The sequence below is a fragment of the Symphalangus syndactylus genome, chromosome 3, assembly GCF_028878055.3.
Source record: "Symphalangus syndactylus isolate Jambi chromosome 3, NHGRI_mSymSyn1-v2.1_pri, whole genome shotgun sequence".
NCBI classification, from domain to species: Eukaryota; Metazoa; Chordata; class Mammalia; order Primates; family Hylobatidae; genus Symphalangus; species Symphalangus syndactylus.
Genome location: NC_072425.2, coordinates 54,198,571 through 54,223,192, shown reverse-complemented (window position 1 = coordinate 54,223,192; position 24,622 = coordinate 54,198,571). Strand labels below are relative to the sequence as shown.

Below are 24,622 nucleotides of genomic sequence, written 5' to 3'. Positions count from 1 at the left end.
ACACCTGAAGAATAAACTTGTGGGCCATGAGAAGATCCCAGTCAGAGCATCACAGGGAGAGGAAGTCTCAACCCAAAGTCCTGTGGCAGAAAGCAGCTTGTAGGAACAGCACAAAGGAGGAAGAGAAGCAGCCTTCGGGATAGGGCCAGGTGAGTGAGATTCAGGGCAGGAGAAGCTGGAGTCAGAGGAGCAGGGCCAGATCATCATAGGAGGAGTTTGGAGTTTACTTCAAGCATGATAAGAAGGTCTTATTTTTCTCCACCATTTGGTCATAAGCTCTGGGAAATGTGCCCTGCTCATTTCCAGAATCCAGCACAATCTCATACGTATGACGAGCTCAACAAATAGTTTAAAGCTAAAGATGTCTGGTTGCAGGGAAAGAGAGATGTAATATTGAATGGTCATTGATTCACTGATGCTCAGCAGAAATAGAAGAGTTTCATTTGGCATATTTGAAAGGCATGGAGCAAATGCTGGGTTTGCTGTCTAAGAAATTACGTGGATGTCATGAAATTCTCTAAGTGCACCACCAGGCAGGATCTCCCCAGGGTCACAGATCCAGTGACTTAGAGATAAAATTACGGTGCTCAAATCCCACGGCTGTCCAATTCACTGAAAACATACAGTGAGATGCCAGGGGCAAGTGACAGGGAGCTTAACACCACGGATGGAATACAAAGAGTGGGGAACAGCCACACTTTCTCAATCCTGGGTTACGCAATAACCATATGCTCCCTCTTCTCTTTTTCTCTCTCCCTCTTTTCCTCTCTCCCTTTCTCTCTAAAGCATCAGCGTTCTCGTTATATGATGTGTTTACAAGGACCAAAGTTGAGATTTGAACCAAGGGGCAAACAGATGGGGGGGTGCCCGGAGCGAACACACACACTCACTCCACCAGCAAGAGACAGGGCAAGAACTCCTGGCCAGAGTTGTAGCTTCCATTTAATCCAACAAGCAGCTCTGGGTTTTATTTGCACTCCTTTCCAAGAACACCTGAGGACACAGTAGGTGTCACCAAGGAGTGGTTGGTTTGAAATCTCATGAATATTCAGTGCTGCATGCACTGCCTATATTTAGTGTACCATGAATATGTACTGCCTGGGGTCCTGCCACCTCTGTGCTCACAGTCATGCATGCTTTCCGCTAGCATTGTCAGATGTGCATCACAGATGACTCACTCATTTGTCTAGGCTTTGCTTATGGTACAGGTTGCCCATCTCACTGGCCACTTGTCTTTTATTGCAGAAGTGGATTTTGCAAACAACACAGAAAATACACTCTGAGATTTGTTTGAAAATCAAACATGTTTGACCATTAGGCTAAGTCCTTTATAAATAAACCTTATACATAAGTATATTTTGTTACAGAAAGAAAGCAACTCATCTACGAACATTTTCACAAAACAACTTGGTAATTTGCTGGGAAGGAGAGGTCCAGGTCTATTGGCATCTGTATGATTATGATGACCTGTCATTATCCAACATTGGAGCCTAAAGAAAAAATTCATGGAGACAATCTGTAAAGAATTTGGGAGAAACATCCAGGCACTATCACTAAGATCACAGTTTTGTTTTTGTTTCTCTTTTTGTTTTGAGACAGGATCTCACTCTGTGCCCTAAGCTGGAGTATAGTGGCGTGGATGTTTCTCCCAAATTCTTTACAGATTGTCTCCATGAATTTTTTCTTTAGGCTCCAATGTTGCATAACGACAGGTCATCATAATCATACAGATGCCAATAGACCTGGACCTCTCCTTCCCAGCAAATTACCAGGTTGTTTTGTGAAAATGTTCTTAGATGAGTTGCTTTCTTTCTGTAACAAAATCTCCTGGGCTCAAGGGATCCTCCCAACTCAGCCTCTCAAGTAGCTGGGACTACAGGCATGTACTACTATGCTTGACTAATTTTTTGTAGATTTTGTAGAGATGGGGGTCTGACTGTGCTGCCCAGGCTGATATTGAACTCCTGAGCTCAAGCAATCCTCCTGCTTGAGCTTTCCAAAATGCTGAGATTACAGACGTGAACCACCACATCCGACTGATCACTATTTTGGGAGTCAGACTGTCCTATGTTTGAATAGTGCCTCTGCTACTTATTAGCTATATTCTTCATCAACCAAAAATTTTAATTAAAGGATCAAATCAGTGTTAGACCCAGCTAGGTATTAGAGGCACCCCAGTACATAGTGGCCGGTGACTGGCACAGAGTGAAGGAATGAACTTACTATGCTTCAGCTTCAGTTGCCCTGTGTGCAATGAAGATCCCAACTCCTCATCTTCTGGTTGAAGATAAGCATTAAATAAAATGATTAATGCGTGATATGGTTTGGGTCTGTGTCCCTGCACAAATCTCAAATTGTAATCCCTAGTGTTAGAAGAGGGGCCTTGTGGCAGGTGATTGGATCATGGGGGTGGATTTCCCCCCTGCTGTTCTCATAATAGTGAGTGAGTTCTCATGAGATCTGGTTATTTATAAAAGTGTGTAGCACCTCTCCCTTTATTCTATTCTTCCTTCTCTGGCCATGTATGATGTGCCTGCTTTCCCTTCACCTTTCTCCATGATTGTAAGTTTCCTGAGGCCTCTCCAGCCATGCTTCCCGCACAGCCTGTACAACTGTGAGTCAATTAAGCTTCTTTTCTTTATAGATTACTCAGTCTCAGGTAGTGTTTGTTTGTTTGTTTTGTTGTTGTTGTTGTTGGAGACAGGGTCTGGCTCTGTCGCCTAGGCTGGAGTGTAGTGGCATGATCTCAGCTCACTGTAACTTCTGCCTCCCAGGCTCAAACAATCCTCCCACGTCAGCCTCCCAAGTAGCTGGGACTACAGGTATGTGCCACCAGCTTGGCTAATGAGGTACTTCTTTATAGCAATGTGAGAACAGACTAACACAATGTTGACAAACAGGCCCACTATTCATACCTAACAAAGGATAATAGCTATTTCGTTGTATTTTGTTTGCAGAAGACAAAACCAACCTGGTGAACCAAAGGGGTTTCCAGGTTTAAAGAAAATTCTTTAATGAATTTCTTTAAAGAAATTCTTCCCTAAAGAAAATTCTCTCTTCTCTTCTCCCTCTAGGCCCATTTTTTTCCTTTTACATTTTAAATTTTATTTGCACATCTGTTAACAATCCCTTTGGTGAATGTCTATATGGCAATCTCTGTGGACAAGGAACTACTTTGACCATATTACCAGCCTCCTTGGTGACATGACAAGTGAAGCCTTTATCACCAAGCAGATGCTAGAGTCAGAAGCTTCTCAGTGTGTCATTTCCAAAACCTCCACTTATCCGCAATAGCGTTTTCAAAACAAAGGGGAAACAACACCTCTTCCAAGGAGCAGCTGAAAAATTAGTTGTTGATATTAAATCAATTAATAAATACAAAGCCTAAGAAAATGATTTATGGATAAAAAGTGATTTTTTTCAACAAATTTGTGGTTAAAATGCATATGTATAATACATGATCTTATCATCTAGCTAGTTATACAAGACATTTTGAGAGATATATTGTCAAAACTATCAACCACATGATTGTGGGAGCCTTACCCAAGGCATGAAGTTGGCTCATCAAACCTTAATCCACACTGGTGATTAGAAATGAACTTGTTTAATATGAATGCTTTTAGGGGCAGCATGTGCACTGCAATTCATTGCACTTCCCTACCCCTACTTTTTGCCTTGTACCTGGTCACTTACAAGTGTCAATTAGTCTACTGACCCTTCCAGGCATTTGGGTTGGTGACCCCTTGGTCTTCTGCAGCATTGTTTCTGGAATCTGCACCATCTTGTCTATTCTTTTAAAGAATTATTTAACTTTATTCAATTCCTTTAAAAATACATAATTTAAGAATTTTGATTTTTTGACAATTTAACAACAGCACGGGTTGTAATAAGAGAACATAACAAGGTGTGAGTAATAAATCTGTTCCATGTCTCTAAAATTGCACTTGCTTTGAGAGGTGTCTGTTGGGTTGCGTTTTCTGCTGAATCTCCTCAGTATAAAGTCCCATAATGGAGACATGGGGAGAGTTGCAATCTCGAGATGCCTAACGTCATGGGGGAGAATGTCCTCTTGTGACTCTCCAAAAGCCAAATTTAGGGACTTCAAGTTTAAGATGATGGAATGAAGTGAGAAATCTAAATCTACCTCTCACAAAACCTAAAACAAAAAATGGCAAGTAAGAAAAAAATCAAAAGCCAGTCCCAACAATAGCAACTCAACAAAAGAAAGGGCATCCGTGCCTCCATGTAGAAAGGCAGAAATTTTGAGGCATTCCCTCAGGTTGGTTTAACGTCTTACCACAGCCTCAACTCTGTATTTGAAGGGACCACTACAAAGGAGAGGTTAGAAGCAAAATTCTGGGTGTGGGGGGGTGGAAAATCATAAATAACCCCCAACTTGGAGCAATGCCACGTAGGTATGGCTCGGGCAGGACTGAGAACTCACTAGAAAATGTCCACACAGGGCAAACTTCCCCAACCCTTGTCATTTCCCATCAGAGCAGAGGAGTACAAGCAGAAAGGTGAAGTCTATATGGTGAGAGACAAAAGCAGAGATAATTATCTCCTAAAATTAAATAGCAATTAGTCAGAGAGAAAATGTACAGGAAAATTCTCTGTCAGCAGGAAATGGGAGAATAAGACCAGGAAAGAAGCAAGTAAAACCCCTGCAGTCTCTGTGGGCGTACCACTGGGGCCCCAGTCTACTTCCATAAGGCTTTCCAGTCTTCTGCTCCAAGTAGATCTAAGGTCATGCTGGAGAGAGGTGAGAGAAGCTAGGTAGGGAAACATGCCCAGCAACCTCGCTCTCCCTAGAGACAACTGGGGTTGGGTAGAAAGAACCATCAGAAGCTGAAGGTATCCTGTACCAGAAGAGAGGTGCTGATGGTATTTCTGACCCCAGCAGGCTGCAGGAAGCTGGATGCGAGACAGTGAAGGAAGCCTCAGGAAAGGTAGCACATCCCAGCCATCCTCCCCTGCACCCTCCAGCCATCCACCCCTGCACCCTCCTGATGCAGAAAACCCAAAGCCAGCCCAGCCCGGCCATCCACACTGGCACTTTTCTGATGCAGAGACCTCAGAAAACCCAGAAAGGCCAGGGAAATCTCAGAGAAACCCTAAAATTCAAAGAGGAAGACAGCTAGGTCTCAGAGAGGGTAGCGAAGGCACGTGGGAAAACCCATCTACACTGAATCTGGACGGAAAAATTTACTGAGACAGAACTACCCACGTTAAGCATGGGCAATATGCAAAAAATAATGGAATTTACACAGTTATAGTGCAACATAAATGATTAAAAGAAAAAAAAATGATGCAAAGAAAATATAATATTGCATATGTAACGATCTATTCCAGAAGGAAAGAGGCAGCTGAGATAAAAATTTTGAATCAAAACATCCCCAAAGTATGCTTGATTAATGAAATAGTAAGGAGTATAATAGGTTTGCTGCAAAGCCAAGTCGTTTATGAACAGGAAAGGTATGAGGCTTTCCCCATGAATACAGAAGGAAAAAGCCCAGTTGACAAATGCAAGTGGAGAGAAGCTAACATGAATGGAGAGCTGGCACATCTAATACAAAGGTCATTGTTGTCCATGCATGGGGACCCAGTGTAGGGAACATGGCTATGTTCAAAGATACGATAGAAAAAGTTTCTCCTAGATCTGAGGAAGAAGAGAGTCTGCAAATCTAAACAGCAAACCATAACCCTCCCAAGTCAGCACAAAATTATCTACAAAAGCACAAGGACTAGTTAGGTTTTCAAACGTAATTTTTAAAATACAACAATTCAGTCCTCTTGGTAGGACAAAACAAAATAACTGGTAAAAGCAGGGACCAAAAAATAGTCTCTCCCAGAAAATAATGCAGCAGCTTTTTCTGCATGCTGCAGGGGGGAAGCTGAGATCCGGGGTGCCACCTGCAGGCAATTTGTCATTTAAGGATAAGTCACAATGTGGGTCAGCTCACACAGGAAGTAATTCCCGTCTTAAGAATTATGACTCTCTTAGACTGTTCAGGCTGTGATCACAAAATACTACAGGCTGGGTGGCTTTTAAACAACAGAAATTCATTTCTCACAATTCTGGAGGCTGGGAAGCCCAAGGTCAAGGCACTGGCATATTTGTTGTCATGAGGGTGGCTTGTATGTGTCCTCAAATGGTGAAAGGGTTAAACAGGCTCCCTCAGGCCTCTTTTATAAAGGCACTAATTCCATTCATGAGGACTTGGCCCTCACGACCTAATCACCTCCCAAAGGTCCCATCTCCCAGTACCATTACCTTGGAAGTGAGGTTTCAACATATGAATTTTGGAAAACACATAAACATTCAGACCATAGCAATTACCACTGCGTGCTGTTTGTAAAAAGAAAAGCTTGAATCTGGATATTCAGTAACAGAAGAAGTGCCAGTAAAAGGAGTGGTAGCAAACAGAAAAACATTGAAACACAAGATCCAGACAAAATTTCCAAAGGCAGTTTGATTCCAGGAGGTACATTTTATGAACCTCAGGAAGGTAAAACTCATTATCAAACAAACCAGAGTTAAGGGAGGAAGAAGCCATGTGAGGGCTATAATTTCCTCGTCTATCACAGGGTGAGCGGGAAAGTCAAGAACCGAGCCTTGTGAGGACTACTTGGAGCTGTAAAGGGAACCACCAGAAGAACTAAAATAAGAAGGAAACCAAGAAAAGTCTGGAGGTGGAGGGGGAAGAGAGAGGAAGTGCAAGAGCAGTAATTTTCTCTTAGTCATAACAGAGTCAACAGATGCTCTGTAAGAGTGCTAAATTCAGAAACAGAGGGTTAAGTATAATATTAAGGATTATAAAAAGAATGACTACAAAAACCAAAAAACAAAATATATGACTTCCAAATTACCAAGAGGCAGACATACATGTACACATATTCATACACAAAACAACCCTGAGATAGTAAAGATAGGTCAACAGCAAGAGACAGAAATAAAAGGAAGCTTAGAATCAGGTGATAAATTAAGACCAAACATATGTTACATCGATGTTGTAAAATAGGATAATCTCATCTATAAAATGAAAAAAATTATAAAGTCAAATAGGAGAGACTAACCCTACATGAGCCCAACTAAGAAAAAAAGAACATTAGCAAAAACTGTGCAAAATTAGGAATGATATAAGAGCCTTTACCTTAAATAAGGGGGAGACGGGCAAGGTGGTCAGTAGAGTTATAAATGAATTATTCTGCAGGCAACTTTCTGCAATCAATCTAAAAACTTGAAAGAAATAGGTGATTTTCTAGCAAAATGTAAAATACTCAAATTGACCCAAGAGGAAGACCAATTTTCATGGAAGGAAAAAAAAATGAGGACAACTCTTTACAAACAAATAAGGCCCATAGATCTCCTCTCATCTTTGTGTATATTTCCACAGACAAGACAAGAGAAAGGAAAGAAGGCCTCAGATTTATTTGACAAGGTTAGTATAATTCTAAGCCCAAAATATAAAGGTAGTACAGGAGAAAAAAAGAGCATAGATGTAAAAATTCTGAAGAATATGTTAGCACTGAGAATAGAAAAAAACTTCTTAAATATGACAATGATAAATATTAAAAATCAAAAGTAAATAGTACACCTAAATAATGGAAAGTAACTGACATATAAGGTCACTCTATCCATTAGTTTGCAACATTATCTGGTCAGTTTTAATGAATCTGACAAAAATTATATACCTGTTGGAATACAGGAGGTAAAACTATTCCTCTTTGCTGATGATATGAGAGTATCCTAGATAAGCCAAGACACTCCAGGTAAGAATTCGGTGAATTAGCTGGACATAAATGAAAATTAGTAAGTGCTTACTTGCTTACTACTCTACTACTGTCATCCGTTTCTATCCACAGAACACTTCTGACATCAAATGTGTGGCTTTTCCACTTGCTGCGCAATTCTCTCGTCCTCTGCCGATACCAACTGTTATTCGCACCTGTAATCCCAGGCCTGTCAATTCCATTCTGACACTACCCAGAGTCAGCAGACCCCATGGGTTAAGGGCTGAGTCTTACACTGCCCCCATTTCAGACACCAGTCAAAATTAGTAGGTCCTCAGGTAACCCACAGCTTCTGTCCAACTTGGCTACACATTGGGGGTTCTCAGGACCCACTCGTCATGTTCTATAACATGAACATGTAAATTAGCTCACAGAACTCAGGGAAACACTATAGTTACATTTACTGGTTTATTATAAAGGATATTATGAAGCATATAGATGAAGCCAGATAAGGAGGAACATAGGGTGAGGTCCAGAGGGATCCCAAGCACAGGAGCTTCTGTCCCTATGGAGATGGCGTGTGCCACCCTGCCAGCATGTGGATGTGTGCACCAGCCTAGAAGCTCCCTGAACCCCATTGTTTAAGGATTTTATGGAGGCTCCGTTACTTAGGCATGATTGATAAATGGTCATTGGTGATTGTCTCCAGCCCCTCTCCCATTCCCAGAGGTCCGTGTTGGGGCTGAAAGTTCCAACCCTCTAATCCCTGGCTAGTTCTTCTGGGAACCAGCCCCATTCTAAAGCTATCCTGGGGCCCACCAAGAACCACCTCATTAGCATAAACCCAAGCATGGTTGAAAGGGGCTTATGAAAAACAAAAGACACTGCTCTTACCCCATCACTCAGGAAATTCCGAGGCTTTTAGGAGCTCTGTGTCAGGAAACCAGAGCAAAGACCAAATACATATTTCTTATTATAAAAAGCACAAGATCACAGTGCTTTTTTCTAACAAGCAACTAGAAAAGAAGATGTGAATATACAGTACATTCTCAAGAACAAGAAAATCTTTTTAAAATGTGTAAGAATACATTTAAGAAGGATGCTACAAGGCCTATGTATCTTTTTGAAACTATACAATATTATGGAAGGGCATAGAATAAGAAATGAGCAAGTGGAAGACAAAAAGGCTTGTTTTCATAAACATGTTGATTTTACAAAATTAATATAAAATGAATTAAATTCCAAACTGGAGCGCCTGGTTTCCAGTAATGGTAGACTAAATTATTTAGAACAACCCTTCAATTAAAGCCAATTTTTAAAAGTAGATTTTTTTTTTTTTTTTTGAGACGGAGTCTCGCTCTGTCACCCAGGCTGGAGTGCAGTGGCGCAATCTCGGCTCACTGCAAGCTCCGCCTCCCGGGTTCATGCCATTCTCCTGCCTCAGCCTCTCCGAGTAGCTGGGACTACAGGAGCCCGCCACCACGCCCGGCCAATTTTTTTGTATTTTTAGTAGAGACGGGGTTTCACCGTGATGTCGATCTCCTGACCTCATGATCCGCCCGCCTCGGCCTCCCAAAATGCTGGGATTACAAGCGTGAGCCACCACGCCCGGCAAAAGTGGATATGATTTTTTTTTTTAAATTGTCTTAAAAGCATTGACATTCCCTAAACTTAAGAAATTGAAGAGGAACAGCTGAAGGGACATGGAGTTCAGAGGTGTCAACGCAGATACCTGAGGTACTGGTCTGCACAAGTTGTATGGGTTCTAAGGCAGATACACACGTTGAGATGGTTATGGGGAGAGTCGTGGACATAGATATACACACAGACATGGATACAGATAAATGCACGTGTGATATTTGTGAGTGTATGGCACGGGAAAAGTCTGGAACATAAATAAATATTGGGTTGCATCATGGGTTCTCTGCATAAGAAAAGGGACCTAATTTGGGGAGCTGCGGTGGCTCAGGTCGGTTGTCCTGGTGCATAAGAAGGCGAGGCTACATGTTTGAGGCAAACCTGGGCAACATAAAAACCTCTCATCCATTTAAAAAAAAAGAAAAAAATTAAGGTCGGACGCAGTGGCTCACGCCTGTAATTCCAGCATTTTGGAAGGCCGAGGCAGGCAGATCACGAGGTCAGGAAATTGAGACCATCCTGGCCAACATGGTGAAACCCATCTCTACTAAAACTACAAAAATTAGCAGGGAGTGGTGGCACGCACCTGTAATCCCAACTACTCTGGAGGCTGAGGCAGGAGAATTGCTTGAACCGGAGAGGTGGAGGTTGCAGTGAGCTGAGCTGAGATCGCATCACTGCACTCCAGCCTGGGCAACAGAGTGAGACTCTGTCTCAAAGAAAAAAAAAAAAAAGAAGAAGAAAAGGGACCTGATTTGGACAGAAGAAAAAGAGTAGGGAAAAGAGAGAGAGGCATACTAAAAATAAGAATTTGGGGAGAGACTAATAAACAACAGTGGTTTATAAAATGTATTCCTGCATGTAAAATCATATATGTGTGTGTCTATGTAAGTCAAAGTGAGCCCAGTTAAAACTGCAGATGAAAAAAATCAATACTCAACAGTGAGTTCTTTCTAACAGACAGTTTTAACAATATTTATAACTAAATGGATCTACAAAGAAATACAGGATAAATTCCAACTAAAAAGAAATAGGGCTCACAGTAATACCAGATAAGCTTGAACTGAGGTCAAAGGTTGTTAAACAAGACAAAGAGGAGGAAAGGATCGTGATAAAAGTTGCACTTGAAAATAAAAATCAGACACAAGAGATTCATGGGGTAATGGATAGAAACACAACAGTAGAGAGAGTGGAAGTCACCTTTGTCAGCCTATGTCAGATAGACGCAGACAAGAAGCCAGAGATTGGAACACAATACTGTGTGTGTTTCAATCATCCACAAAATAGTCAAAAAAACTCTCAATAAAATATAACAACAAAAAAAATTCTCTAATCATAGTATGAGACAATTAAACAGTAATCACAAGGGGCTGGGTGGCTCATGCCTGTAATCCCAGTACTTTGGGAGGCCGAGGCCGGCAGATCACTTGAGGTAAGGAGTTTGAGACCAGCCTGGCCAACATGATGAAACCCTGTCTCTACTAAAAATACAAAAATTAGCCAGGCGTGGTGCCAGGTGCGTGTAATCCCAGCTACTTAGGAGACTGAGGCAGGAGAATGGTTTGAACCTGGGAGGTGGAGGTTGTGGTGAGCCGAGATCGTGCCATTGCACTCCAGCCTGGGCAACAACAGCAAAACTCTGTCTCAAAAAAAGAAAAAAAGTAATCACAAAAGAATGAACAAAAAATATTTAGAATTTTTAAAAATGTGTAAATAACAGGTCAAGGAAGAAATCAAAATCTAGAAAACACTGATGAAAAGGATATGTTAAATTGTTGTATAAGACATGCTAAAACTGTGACCAGAAGAAAATTTTTAAAACCACTTCCATGACTAACTGCTTCCTCATGAAATGAGACAGATGAATAAAATTAAACCTTCAGTAGAATTCAAAACTTTAAAAGTAAGTAATAAGAACAAAGCAAAAATATATTTTAAAAGAGCAAAATATGTCAAGCACAAGGCAAGGCCAAGCTCAATAGATTCTCCCGATAAGGAAATGCGAGCCCTTTTCAAATGCGGGTAGTTTATTACTTATGAGACAGTAAAAGCCAGAGTGCCAGCTCCCTGGCCCTTACACGGGACAACGTGGAAACACAGACAAGGCTACATGAATGATAGGACAGTTTACCAGTTACCGGTTACTCTGTCACACCTTGTTACATGGCACTACCAGCCCCGTGCTTTGCTATGCAGTTTGATTGCCTGTGTCTGTACCCTAAGGTGGGCAAGGCAGAAAGCCTGATATGTCATCAGAACCATATTAAGTGACAATAAGAAACTGTTTTATGCCAGTCTCCTTGTCAGGTAGGAAAACAAGTGAGAAATCGTCTTGTAGGGGCAACTTACAAGACTCTCATGCTCTTATGTTCTCCTAGGATCACAAAATGTTCCAACCAGACTTAAAACAGTCGCAGTCCAAGCCTTGCCAATGTGGCCTGTGAATCAGAGAAATGCATGGAGAATTTCCCCTCATGGTAAAATTGGTCACTTACACCAGAACTTACGTCTTGAGAGTAATCGTTTTTTAAAAATAATTACAGTTTACCTAATTAAAGAAGAAATGAAAATCCCCCAAATTGGAATTTATAAAATTAAAGAACAACCTTAGGGACAGGTAAAATTAAAGAATCAGAATAATTTAATTAATAAATCTTGATGTAAACACTTTTTAAAAATCTGGATAAATCGATAATTTTCTAGGAAAAAAAATGTTAACACAATCATCCCCAGAAGAGTTATAAAATCTCAAAAGACAAAACAATAATTTGAGACTTGGAGATAATCATCAAAGAGATACTAAAAGGAGGTACCAGACCCAGATAATTTTACTGAAGTCTTTCAACTTTTCAAGATATAGACACTTGTACTAATGTCATTGTGTAAAATATTTTTACAATACTAAAACAAGAAAATGCACAAAAACAAAGAAAATAGGAAATAAAATATAAAATAAGTATAAACTTTAAAAAGCAATAATTTTAAAAGTATAATGATTAAGTTGTTTTAATTATTCTTGGTCCTTTGCATTTTCATATAAATTTTAGAATTAGCTAGTAAATTTCCATGTATGCAGGCTGTACACTCACATACACCCACTCATTTTGGAATTTTATTAGAATTGAACTTAATTTATTAATTTGGGAGAATAGACATGTTTACAGTTTGAGCCTTTATATCCATCAACATGGTACTTTCTTCCATATGTATGTTTTCTTTAATTTCTCTCAATATTTTAAAATTTTCATCATATTGAAATTACATGCCCTTTATTAGATTTACTCCTATGTATTTGATGAATTTTGAAATCACCGTACTGAAACTGGCATACTGAAATATTTTTTAATTTTGTTTTTCATTTGTTGGTTGCTGATATAAAACAAAACAATCTTATATTTAACATTGCTAAAGTCACTGATTAATTATGTTTGCTTAGAGATTCTGGTGCATTTCTACTTAAAGAAAAACAATGCATGCTATTGTTGTGCTATAATTACTCAAGATCCTTTATAAAGCAAATTAAATATTATAAGGTTGAAGTAAGTAATATGAGTGTGGTATTAGTGCAAGGATTCACAAGCTGATGAAAAGGACAGAATGGAATCCAGGAGCAGACTCGCATTTATGGCACATAATGGTGTGGAGAAGAATGGCCTTTTTAATAAATGGTGCTGGGCCATTTAGATAGCCATATGAAAACATTACACCTTGACCCCATCCTCACACCATAAAGAAAAACCAATTCCAAATGGATTGCTGATCTCAATTCATATGATAATCCATACGACAGGCAAAAAAAAAATCACTTTTTTCTTAATAAGGATACAAAAAATATTAACCATAAAGGCAAGAGTTGGTAAATTGGACTATAGTAAGCTCAAAGATCATGCCAAAAAAAAAAAAAAATGCTACAACAACAGTGAAAAGTAAGGCCATGGAGTAGAAGATATTTACAATGCATATATCTGACAAATGACTGTGAGAGAAGGGAAGAGGATGCCTGATGTGAGAAAATTAGAATCTATCTGGAGCTGTTTGCATAGGTGTATTCTTTTCATGATAATTTGTTGAGCTGATTTGTGGTTGCCAAAGGCTGGAGGGAGGAAGGAATGAGGGGTGACTGCTTAATGGGTGTCAGGTTTCCACTGTGGGTGATGAAAATATTCTACAACTAGGTGATGGTTGGTTGCACAACATTATTAATATACTTAATGCCACAGACTGTTCACGCATAAAATGTTTACAATGGTAAACTTTATACTTTGTGCATCTTCCAATAATAAGAAAAAAGAATGTGGGGGAACTAGGCCCTCTCAGTTACTTTCGGTGAGAGCTCAGTTTCTTTAAAAGAGAGTAGATGATACTATTATATTTTTATTTATACACATACTTTCAGACATCAATTTCACAGACATAAACTTAGTAGAACTTTAAGGATATATTTCAAAAGTATATATTCGTGTTTTTTTAAATAAATGTTTAATTCAGGCTGAACATTTTGGCTCATTCCTGTAATCCCAGCACTTTGGGAAGCTGAAGTAGGAAGACCACTTGAGCTCAGGAGTTCAAGACCAACCTGGGTAATAAAGGGAGACCTTGTATCTACAAAAAAAATTAAAAGCTTAGCCTAGCATAATTAGCTGGGCATGGTGGCGCATGCCTGTAACCCCAGCTACTCAGGAGGCTGAGGCAGGAGAATTGCTTGAATCCGGGAGGCAGAGCTTGCAGTGAGCCAAGGTGGTGCCACTGCACTCCAGCCTGGGTGACAATAGTGAAACCGCATCTCAAAAAAAATAAAAAACAACCACAATAACAGCAAAAAAACCCCCAACAATAACAACAACAAAAACTTAGCCTAGCATAATGGTACACGCCTGTGATCCCAGCTACACTGGAGGTTGTCATGGGAGGATCACTGGAGCCTAGGAGGTCAAGGCTGCAGTGAACTGTAATCATGCCACTGCACTCCAGCCTAAGTGACAGAACAAGACCCTGTCACACACACAAAAAAATTATTACTTCAGCATTAAAAAGAAATTGGAGACAAATTAACAAAATGAAACTGGTTTGAAAAAATAGGGTACAATTGTATAATGATTACTTTGTGCCACATTAAAAATAATATGATAAATCTATCTATGCTGATATAAGAAAACTTTTAAGATATAATATTAAAGAAAAAGAAAAGCACAGAATGTATGGTAGAGTCATTTGTGTAAATAAAAAATTAAATATATTTTAAAAATTTATTTATTACACAAAAGTCACTGCACACTCGCAGTATAGCAAGTATCATTCTAGGCTCTGCACACTCAGTGGTATAAACCACCTACATGGCTGCTTTTCTGGGGAGCTTAGATTTTACAGGCAGGAGTGGGGCAGAAACTTACAGCCAGTTCTCAATGCCATCCGGACCCCCTGCATGGGCCTCCCTAGGGCCAGGGGCTAGGGATCCAGATGTAATTACCCAATGGGTTCTTCTTGCCCACTGCCCAGAAAAACTAATGCACTGGGGACAGCAGGTATTGCATGAAAGAAAGAGTTTAATAATCACAGGGTCAGCCAAATGACTAGACAGGAGTTATTGCTCAAATCCACCTCTCCAGGTATTCAGAGGCTAGGATTTTTCAAGTATAGTTTGGTGGACAGGGGGCTAGGGAATGAGGAGTGCTGATTGGTTGGGTTGTGGATGAAATCACAGGGTGTTAAAGCTTCCGTCTTGCACTGAGTCAGTTCCTGGGTGAGGGTCACCAGTCCAGCTGGTGTCAGTTGTTTCATTAGAATGCAAGGCCTGAAAGACACCTCAAACAGCAGTGTTAGGTTTTACAACACCAATGTTTCCTATAGGGGCAATTAGGGAAATTACAAATCTTGTGACCTCCCCTACATGAATCCTGAGCAGTAAACAATGACTAATTCTCATTTATGCATAGGTGTTAGCAGAACTCAAGCCCCTCCCGTAATGTTCACCTTGTGGCCTTTCAAAAGTTTTACACGGGCTGGAGGGGGGCAGTTTGGAGAAGGGGCGATTACCATCCTTGCTTTAAGGTAAAAGTAGTAACTGAATTCCTCCCATAGTTAGCTTGGCCTACGCCCAGGAAAAAGCAAAGACAGCTTATGAGGTTAGAAACTAGATGGAGTCAGCTATGTGAGGTTTCTCTCACTTTTGTAATTTTTGCTAAGGCAGTCTCTTACATAGCTCACTCCCCAGATTCCCTTGCAGCTAGGCTCTTCACTGTGCAAGACGTGAGATGTGCAATGAATGTTGGAAGCCAGGGCCTTGTGCTTTTTCAGGAAAAACAAGCCTGGAGGTTTTCGTTTTTCATTGCTGTGACTCTAGTGGAAAACCGTGAATCTGGGCTCTGGCTTTCCTGTCTGGCAGCAGCAGGAGGATTTTCACTCTGACCGGTCCACATTAAAGCAGGCTTCTACATAGATTTCTTCTATGTGTAATAACCAAACTTTGTTTCTTAGAACTCTGATATTATATAAGCAAAATCACACAATGTTAAAAAAAAAAACTCTTTTGCTGCTTGAAAATGGTAAAGTGCACTGTGTTGTCTACAATTTAACCCTAACCAATGCAGTAAATAAATCTCTAAAGAATAAAATTTCAGATTGTTATCAGTGCAAAAAAGAAAATAAAGTATGATATTGGGACAAAGTGTGGTTGAAGAAAATATTTGGGGGCAAAATCCTCAATATTTTGATATTAGGTGATAATATCAAGTAGAAGAAGGTGATACTAGAGTTAAGACCTGAGTGAAAAGAAGAAATCAGTGAGGGGAAGAAGGGGATATAGCTTCAGGTCAGAGGAAATGCAAGCCATGAATGGGGTGTATGTTCTAGCACAGAAAGGTTGCTGGTTGGAGCTTGGGGAAGGGAGATAAGTAGGGAGAGGAAAAAGAGATCCTGGGGGTAAAGTGGGGTAGAGAAAGAGAAAGAGAAGGGGAGATGAGAGGAGGGAGTCTGGGAGGGGTAAAGAAAGAGAGAAAAAAACAGAGGGAGAAAGAGAGATGGAGGAGCAATGGTATCAAACAACCACATTATTATCTCAACAGGAAACCAACAGCACACTCAGTGGAGTAACTGGTGACTTTTTAGACACTATTTACAAAGTTGTGGACAAACAAGAAAAGCCACACAGCGGAACTGTGCAATAGCAGGAAGCCACCTTGAATCCCAGGCCTGGGGGGTTAGGCAGTAGCTTGAAGATAAGGCCCTTGGTGTCATGAACAGAGACCCTCCTTAACCAAGGTTTGGACGGGCTCCCCAGGGCCTCTTCCCAACTAGGCCTTGACCTTGGTCTTGCATGCCTGTCCTTGCAGAGTCCAGTGTTAACAAGAATCCTGCTAAGTCAATTTAGAGAATCCTCCCACCACCCTTGATATCTGATCACCTCCTTCCAGCCCAAATCCATGGAATTCCTCATCCTCCACCATCCTGCAGGTGATATCTGATCACTCTGGCCTGCTTTGAAAATCCTGATAGACGAGTTTCACCAGAATCTGCAAACTTTATTCTGTTCCTTAGCTATAAATATCTAGCAGTCTTTGCTGCCTTTGGCATTGAGCCCAATTTCTCTCTGCTACTGGCATAGCCTGGATACCTATTGATATAGTACTGAATAAAATCTTCTTTACCATCTTAACAAGTGCTTGAAGAATTTTTTCTTTAACAGCACCTCTGCAGAGAAAGTTCTCAGGGAATCAATAACTGACTTCTCTGTCCTTCTGCCTCCTAGTCTCCCATCAGCCCTTCCCACTAGGCAAACATACATGGGAGCCAGAGTGGCAGCCTGCTGATGAGGTCCACTCGTAAAATCAGCTCCTGTGACAGGGAGCGGGATGGAGAAGTGTGGTGGAGAGTGGACTGAGGGGCAACTGGACAAAGGTCCAGCTCCTCCTCCTGCGCCTCCACTCTCAGATACTGTCAGGACCAAGCAGGGAGCACATGAACGTCCTTGGCTAACGTAACCACTGACAGGAAAGGTCTACTGGACACCTTCTCACCAAATGCCTGGACACTCAGCCGTCATGAGGATCCTCCACGCATGTGAGGAGAAGATGACAGACACAGATGATATCATTCTTGTCTGACACTGGACCTGAGGTCCAAATCAATAGCCACGGTCCTCTTCTTCTGTCTTATCCTATGTACCTCTCATTGGCTAAAGCAGATATGAAGACTGAAAACAGGTAAAACTGCTTCATGATGTTCCCAGTGGCTCTTCTCTGGAGAGTTAGTGAATAGAGGCCGGCAAGCGGAACCGTGGGTGCTACTGGGATTTGGTTAGGCTCTGATTTTCCTTTGAAATTTTATATATTAAATGTAAACTAGCAAATATCCCTTTATAAATTTTTAAATGTCTGTACTTAAGGCGCATTAGTAAGGCTAAAAATATTCAAAATTATAATAAAATTAAAAAAATTACTTGATCTTCCAATGACTAGTAATGTTGGCAGTCAGTTAAAGACCAGTACTTCACAGAAATGAAAAGCCTCAATGATTGAATTTAGTGAACTATTTTTCATGTCATTCTATTTCATTCGATTTCACAAAACTTAAACGAAGGTTGCATTTGCATCTTTGCCTAGGCAGAAGCAATTTCTTCTTCCGGGACTCTGACTGGAGAGACTTCACACTTAAGACCATAATTTATCTCAGAAAAACAGAGCTCTGAATCTTAATGAACATTTTAATTCTAATGTAAGACAAAATATTTGTGTCATCTAACATAAATGTAGAAATGATATGCCTTATAATCCCCTTGCTCTTCTTAAAAACAACTGGAAAACGTATTTTTGAACCTTTAATTGAATGCTCTGTTACATGCATCTATCTTTATCTTAACATCAAAACTATGAACAAAGTACTCAGCCTACCTCACCCTATCTGTTCCCTTAGTTCAATAGTTACATTAATATTTCTCTGTTTACATTCTGTAGACAAATACCCATTACATCAAGACTTTTATTCAGGAGATTTTTTTCCCCTCTTCCTAGGACTATGAGAGGGAATTGTTTTTCTCTGCCAATCGCACAAATGTTTGGAAAGATTAAAATGTCAAAGGCAGAGGGAACAAGAGTCACTGGAAACAAACACAGCCTCATTCAATACCCTCCATGATGTAAGACGTACATATGTTTATTTAGGATAAGTGAAAAAGAAACATATTAGTAATGTTGTCTTTTTAAAGCTTTTATGCTGCATTCAGAGACCAACAATATCTACAGTATTCAATTATATGCTATGAAAACCTTGAATGCACATTAAAATTCTTTATAAACTTTCTGATAATAGAAAATTATTTCATAGCAACTTATTATAGTATCTATTCAGAGAACTAGGTCTGTCCTAACATATCTAAGTAAATATTCACGTATGTATATTTGATATATTTTAAACAGATGCTGCTTGAAATAATTAATTAGAAAAATAAAAAGAACAAAATTAAAAATTAGAATAACAAAGTACAAAATGTATACTCTGTTTCAAGACTAAAGCATCACAAAGTCATAAACTTGAGTTCTGGAGACTTTTCTTGAGCTGCCTGAGGAGGTGATCTTCCCACAGTTCACCAGTAGCATAAATGTCCTGTTCCTGATCACAAACAATCAGGTGGGCCTCAAGACCTTCAGACTGGCTGAGTGAACCCCAAAATGTATTCCTGGGAGAGGTCATGATCACAGTTATACTTAATAAGTTTTCAAAAACATATATTATTTCACATGTCAGTGCTCCTAGCGACTATAAACTAAGGTTTTTGGTGTGTAGTATGCAGTAAATTTAATTACATAGTTCAGAATTAAGATATAAAATAAGTTATAATGTAGTAACTTCATCTGCGAAGGAAATCTTTATAAAGAACAAAGCTGATAGCATAGTTTTATTGCATAGAAATATCTCAATGCTTCCCATTGCCTTTAAGAATAATTCTAAAATTTGAAACATTTCTCTTGGCACTACCCTCACAAACTCCATACTTTCCAGCTGTGCCTGTCTTCTTTCTGCATCATGCTAACATCCCAAGGAGCTTCATGAACAAGCTATTTTAAGCACATAGCTTATCTTATCTCCTTTACCTCTCTAACAGCCACATAAACCATTATAGCCGCATTTTACAGGTGAGGGACCTGAGTCAGAAAGAGATTAAACATCTTACCCAGGATTTCACAACTAGAAAATCCTACAGCCAGGATTTAAACCTAGGCAGTTTCAACATAGGGAAAGTCTTTGCTCTTAAAGTTCTTTGTTCTATTTTACAAAATGAACTTAATGGCAAAACAAGTGAATGAAACAGAAAATACACAAAATCTCAGAAAGTTTTAAAAGAATATTTAAAATTATATAATTGATTAAATAATATTTCTTGGTATGAAAGATTCAAACACTTAGAAGTGCATGGGGACTTTTTCGTACTGTCCCCCAATCTCATACCCTCCCCCAAAGGATGGCTGACATCAGGTGACAGGTGCACCTTACCATACTTCCATAATCACCACTCACTCTGAACACCACAAAATTCATGTTTGCAATATGACCATGTATGTGTGTGTCTGTCTGAATTCTCTATTCAGTTCTCCAAATTATTTATTTACTCTTATCATCCATATATTTTTAGGCCTATTTATTTATGTGTTTCATGATATGTTGTGATATTTTCTGGAGCTGGTACCCCTCATTCTTCTCTTCCCAACACTTATTTAGCTAATCTTCTATATTTTCTCCTTAACATGAAACTTTAAAATGAACTTGTCAAGTTCTGCAAAAATATTCTTGGAATTTTGATTAGGATTACATTAAATGTAACAGTTTGAGAATTGCCAGTTTTGAATGTACCTCTCAGAAGTAAGACCCTTATTTTTCTGTCTTTGTATTTTTGTATCATTAAAAGATACATCACTTTTTTTACATAGTATAGATCTATTATCATTTTGGGGCAAACTTAGTCAGCTGAGTCAACTCATTTTTTTTTCTGCCATACTATAGAACAGCTTCATGGCATTGGACGACACTCTTTCTTAAAAAGGTCATAACACTCACCTGTTCAACTGCACCTGGTGCATTTGCAGAGCTCCTGGACTATTTTTATAATTTCTATTAAAATTCTCTACTCCTTGAGTTAATTTTGGTTACATTATTTTCTGAAAAATATGACTCCATCTCGATCTTTGAATTCATTCCCTTAAGTCATTCCTTTTCTGAGTTCTCTCAGAGACCCTTCTGGCCACCATGCCATGCCAGGCCCCGTGAGTCTTCCAGACGTGGCATGACTTCCAAGTACTTAGTGCTGGGAGCTGCAAACTATTTACTTATTTTTTATATTACTTATTTATTTACTTACTTTTTTAGAGGGACCGGGTCTTGCTCTCCCTCCCAGGCTGGAGTGCAGTGGCACAATAATGGCTCACTGCAGCCTCGAACTCTGGGGCTCAAGTGATCCTCCCACCTCAGCCTCCCAAAATACTTGGATTACAGGTGTGACCCACTGCTCTTGGCCCAAACTATTTGTTGATGTTGTAGAAAGAGTTGGCAATGCAATGTCTCAGATGAGTCCCAACTGTCCATACTGCTTGGATAACTTCATAGACAATTCATGCAGCCCTCTCTAGGAGCAGGTATGTCCCACCTCGGAGACCTCCTCCTACTCCCTTCTCTGAACTAGCTCTCAGTTACTCTTCCTAGGACGTAAGCACAAAGCTCTGTTCTTGTGTTCTTTTCCAGCTATCTATCTCCCTGAAAGCCATAGCTTCTCACTGTTTAGCTGGTGGGGCAAAGTGTCCACAGGCCATCACCGATCCTCCAGCACAAGATCTGTAAGCCTAAACCGAGGAAGCTAATAATACAATAGCAACAGTGGCTTTTATGTATTTTACTAATGTGCCAGACACCTGTTATTGCATGTTTGATGTCACTCTTTAATCCTCACAACAACCATGCAATGTGAATACTCATTATTTTCTCCATTTTATGGGTAGAGAAACAAAGGCTCAGAAAAAGTACTGAAATTTGCTAATCTGGCAAAACAAATTTCTGAATTACGGACTCCAAACAAAGCACCCAGAGATCTCAAAAGGAAAATCTCAAGTCATTTCAATTATTAACACTGATGCACCAGGCTTCTCATTCCTCCTTCTCAGGAAGTGGGAGAGAGTGTGAATGTTAGTAATGTCGTAAATATCACTGTGCACATAGCATCCGTGGGTGTTTGAGAAATCACTTCTTTATGTCAATTCCCAGAAATATTGAGCATACAGGAAACTATAAACCTATCATTCTGCAAAGCAATAAATATTCAGTTTTCTAAGAAAAATCTGTAGTTGGTCCTCAAAAAATTGAATTTTATTTTTTTCTAGGTATAACATAAGAAAAGATTTCAAATTACATTTTGTGAACAAGAAAGCCATGGAAATAAGTCAGAGGCCACCCACCCTGACAGTGGTTTGGTCTCAATGAAATCAGAGAACACAGAGCATGAGATGAATAAGGAATGCCGCACGCCCTTCTGCTCTTCTTTTTGGAGAACTCCTCACTATCCCAGCCTTCAGTTGAGATTTCCAGGCTTACTCAATGGGGAAATTAGAAATGCAGACTCTGGCACCTGGTCACCTGGGTTTGAATCAGGCTTAGCCACCTCCTGTTAGTGTGCCTTGCGTAACTTCATCTCTGAAAAGTGAATGAATTAAATGTAAGAATTAAATGTGATGATGCCTGTAAAGTACTTAGCACAGTGACTACTGGTGACCTAAAGGAAGATGCTGGGGCACAAAATACAATTTTAAAGAGTCCACTTGAGTCAAAGTGAAGACAGCTGCCCAGGACATACTTGCAAGTTGCCTTGGGGAGCGCTCCCTGTGGCCTTTGTTCCATGCAAGTTTTTAAAGGTAAAAAGGGACAAGGAGTGGGCTGATTGATACAGAGTTGTTTGACAGGGATTCCCATTGATTTACAAGGATAACATTGATTTGCGATAGGCTGTGCATCGTCGAACTGTGAGTTATGGCATCCAGCATACAGCAATTTATGGCAATTGGCTTAGAGTCTAGACCTCACATAGCAAGTAGCTTCAAGAGGTAATGCCCCAGCTCAAGGGAGAGTGACGTGACTGCTGTCACATTTCAGTCCCTCACTGTGCCTGATCATTTAAAGGGGCTCGCATTCCTCAACAAAAATTTTATTTTCTTTCTCACGCCAGTATAGCAAGTATTCAATCAATATAAGCAATGATCTATTTCTAATAGTTATTAAGCAGGTAGGGATAGGAACTGAAACGTGGACCTCCACAAAGACTAGGTAGGGAGTTTTCATCTCCAAACCCCTGAAAGTCACTGGGTTTTCAGGCTGAACAGGGCAGCTTGTAGAACACCCACTTCAAATATTCTTAAATAAAAAGAAGGGATCAGCACCTGATATAATGGTACTTTTAGAAGGGGAATTTCTGCCTTACCCACAATGGTGAACCATCCGAGCCCAGCCTCTTCCCTGGTTCCATCTGAGCCTCTTCCCTGGTTAACATCGTGTCTCCTTCAGGAGGGACCATGACTGGGCAGCCCTCAGCTCCCCGCATCTCAGGTTCGAAACCAGAGGATAAACATGCTTCCTCCCTCCCCACTGCAGCTGGAAAAGCCCTGGCCTTGATGGGTCTCACACCCATGTCTGGGAGTGAATCCAGTTACCAAGGGAAGGAAAAATGGAATGGAGAGAACACACAAACAATAGACACTTTCAAACACCCTGGGTGGAAAACATGGATCAATGTGGCTTATTACTATAGTATGTGTCTGAGTTTACAAGCAACCTGGGAAAGAATTTCAATAATTATAACCATAAATTTAACTATCTAGGGAGCCTAAGAAGACTGCCCTACCAGCTCCCTCAGCCGTTATTCTCATGAGCAGCAATCTGATATTTGAGAAAGTGAAAACAAACAAAAATAATGTGTGAGATGACATTGAATAAAAATAGATTTATGAAGATAACTCAATAGAATGGTTTTCACTGCTTCTAATTCATGTTGCTTGGTAATTCACCTCACAGGGGGTTTTTTTGGTAAAATTTTATGTTCAGCTGAGGACTCATCATGCCAAGATTAGCTTAGGTGAAGTTCTCGCCGCATATAGAATTGACTTCCACTCCTACAGAGAGACTGTTGATGAGTCCTTCTCTAGAATGCCATAAAATATTACAAGCAGGAGAGGCACGCTGGGACTGGGTCATAAACAAGGTTTTTCTGGAAGTCCCTGTAGGGCTTGGCAAGGTCTGGTAAGCACCTCAGGCAGGAAGCCCTGCTCAGGAGACACTAATTAACAGTGACAGCAATGCTGGCAGATTTTTTTCCCCCAAAATCTATTTGGAGACACAAAAGGGAACCCAGCACTTGGAAGAGAAGAATACTTGTAATGACTTTGAAGAGGTAATTTAGTGAGGGTGTTAGGAGACATTGCATTTTAGCATTTTGTTATTAAGAGTTGTCATTGATGATTTTGCATTTTCTCATTTCCACTCAGGCAACAAAATCAGCTTTCATGCCAGAGTAATTCACTGAGAGTCAAGCGGACAAGTTAATGATATCGGCAGCCGTGGCTCCTGGAGGAGTTGGAGTTGGAAGATTTTTAAAATTTTCAACTTTTTTCAGGGAGTTCATGTCTGGTGGTCATGAACTATTTTGTGATTTTTTAAATATACTGCATTTTGAACTTCATAAAAACAAACTTGATATCTATTATACTACCTATCTAATACTAGATAGGAGCTGTTTAGAAACCCCTGTTTTGGTTATGTTTTAATGGAGGTTTGAGCTCATTATTTAATAATGAAGTAACTCAGGATGACTCTCTGTTAGTTCATTTAATACTTACCTTGCTCTCTTTTGTTCAAATACTGCCATCCCTCTCTGAACATCATACACTTGTCATGAGAAGAGTCTGCACTTCTGGTGCCTAGCATTGAAGGTCTTGAAATGTTTCTCCTCAGTTCCATTTACTGGCTTCATGACATCTCATATTCTGCCTTCATCAACTGGTTCATTTATTAATGAAAATGTCAAAACACTAATCTTGCACTTATTTACAACTAAATAGCAATTTGTCTTTACTCCATGGACAAAAGGAGAAAGATTTTTTTAAAAATCCTAGTATTTTAGAAATATCTTCCATGCCTACTGTCTTCAAAGCCAGATCCTAATTTCTCAGTCTTCCAGGAAATGCTAGCTGCTGGATGAGAAGCCAAAGGTGCCATAACTTTCTGG

General features: G+C 39.9%; 1 long non-coding RNA gene across 1 annotated transcript; it reads left to right on the top strand.

Annotated features, from left to right (window-relative positions):
* The first annotated feature begins 2,575 nt into the window (after positions 1-2,575).
* On the top strand, positions 2,576-23,928 carry LOC134736298 (uncharacterized). The gene is made up of 3 exons (XR_010120223.1): positions 2,576-2,614; positions 7,398-7,442; positions 23,883-23,928. It is a non-coding gene; the product is annotated as an uncharacterized lncRNA (long non-coding RNA).
* The last annotated feature ends 694 nt before the right edge of the window (positions 23,929-24,622 follow it).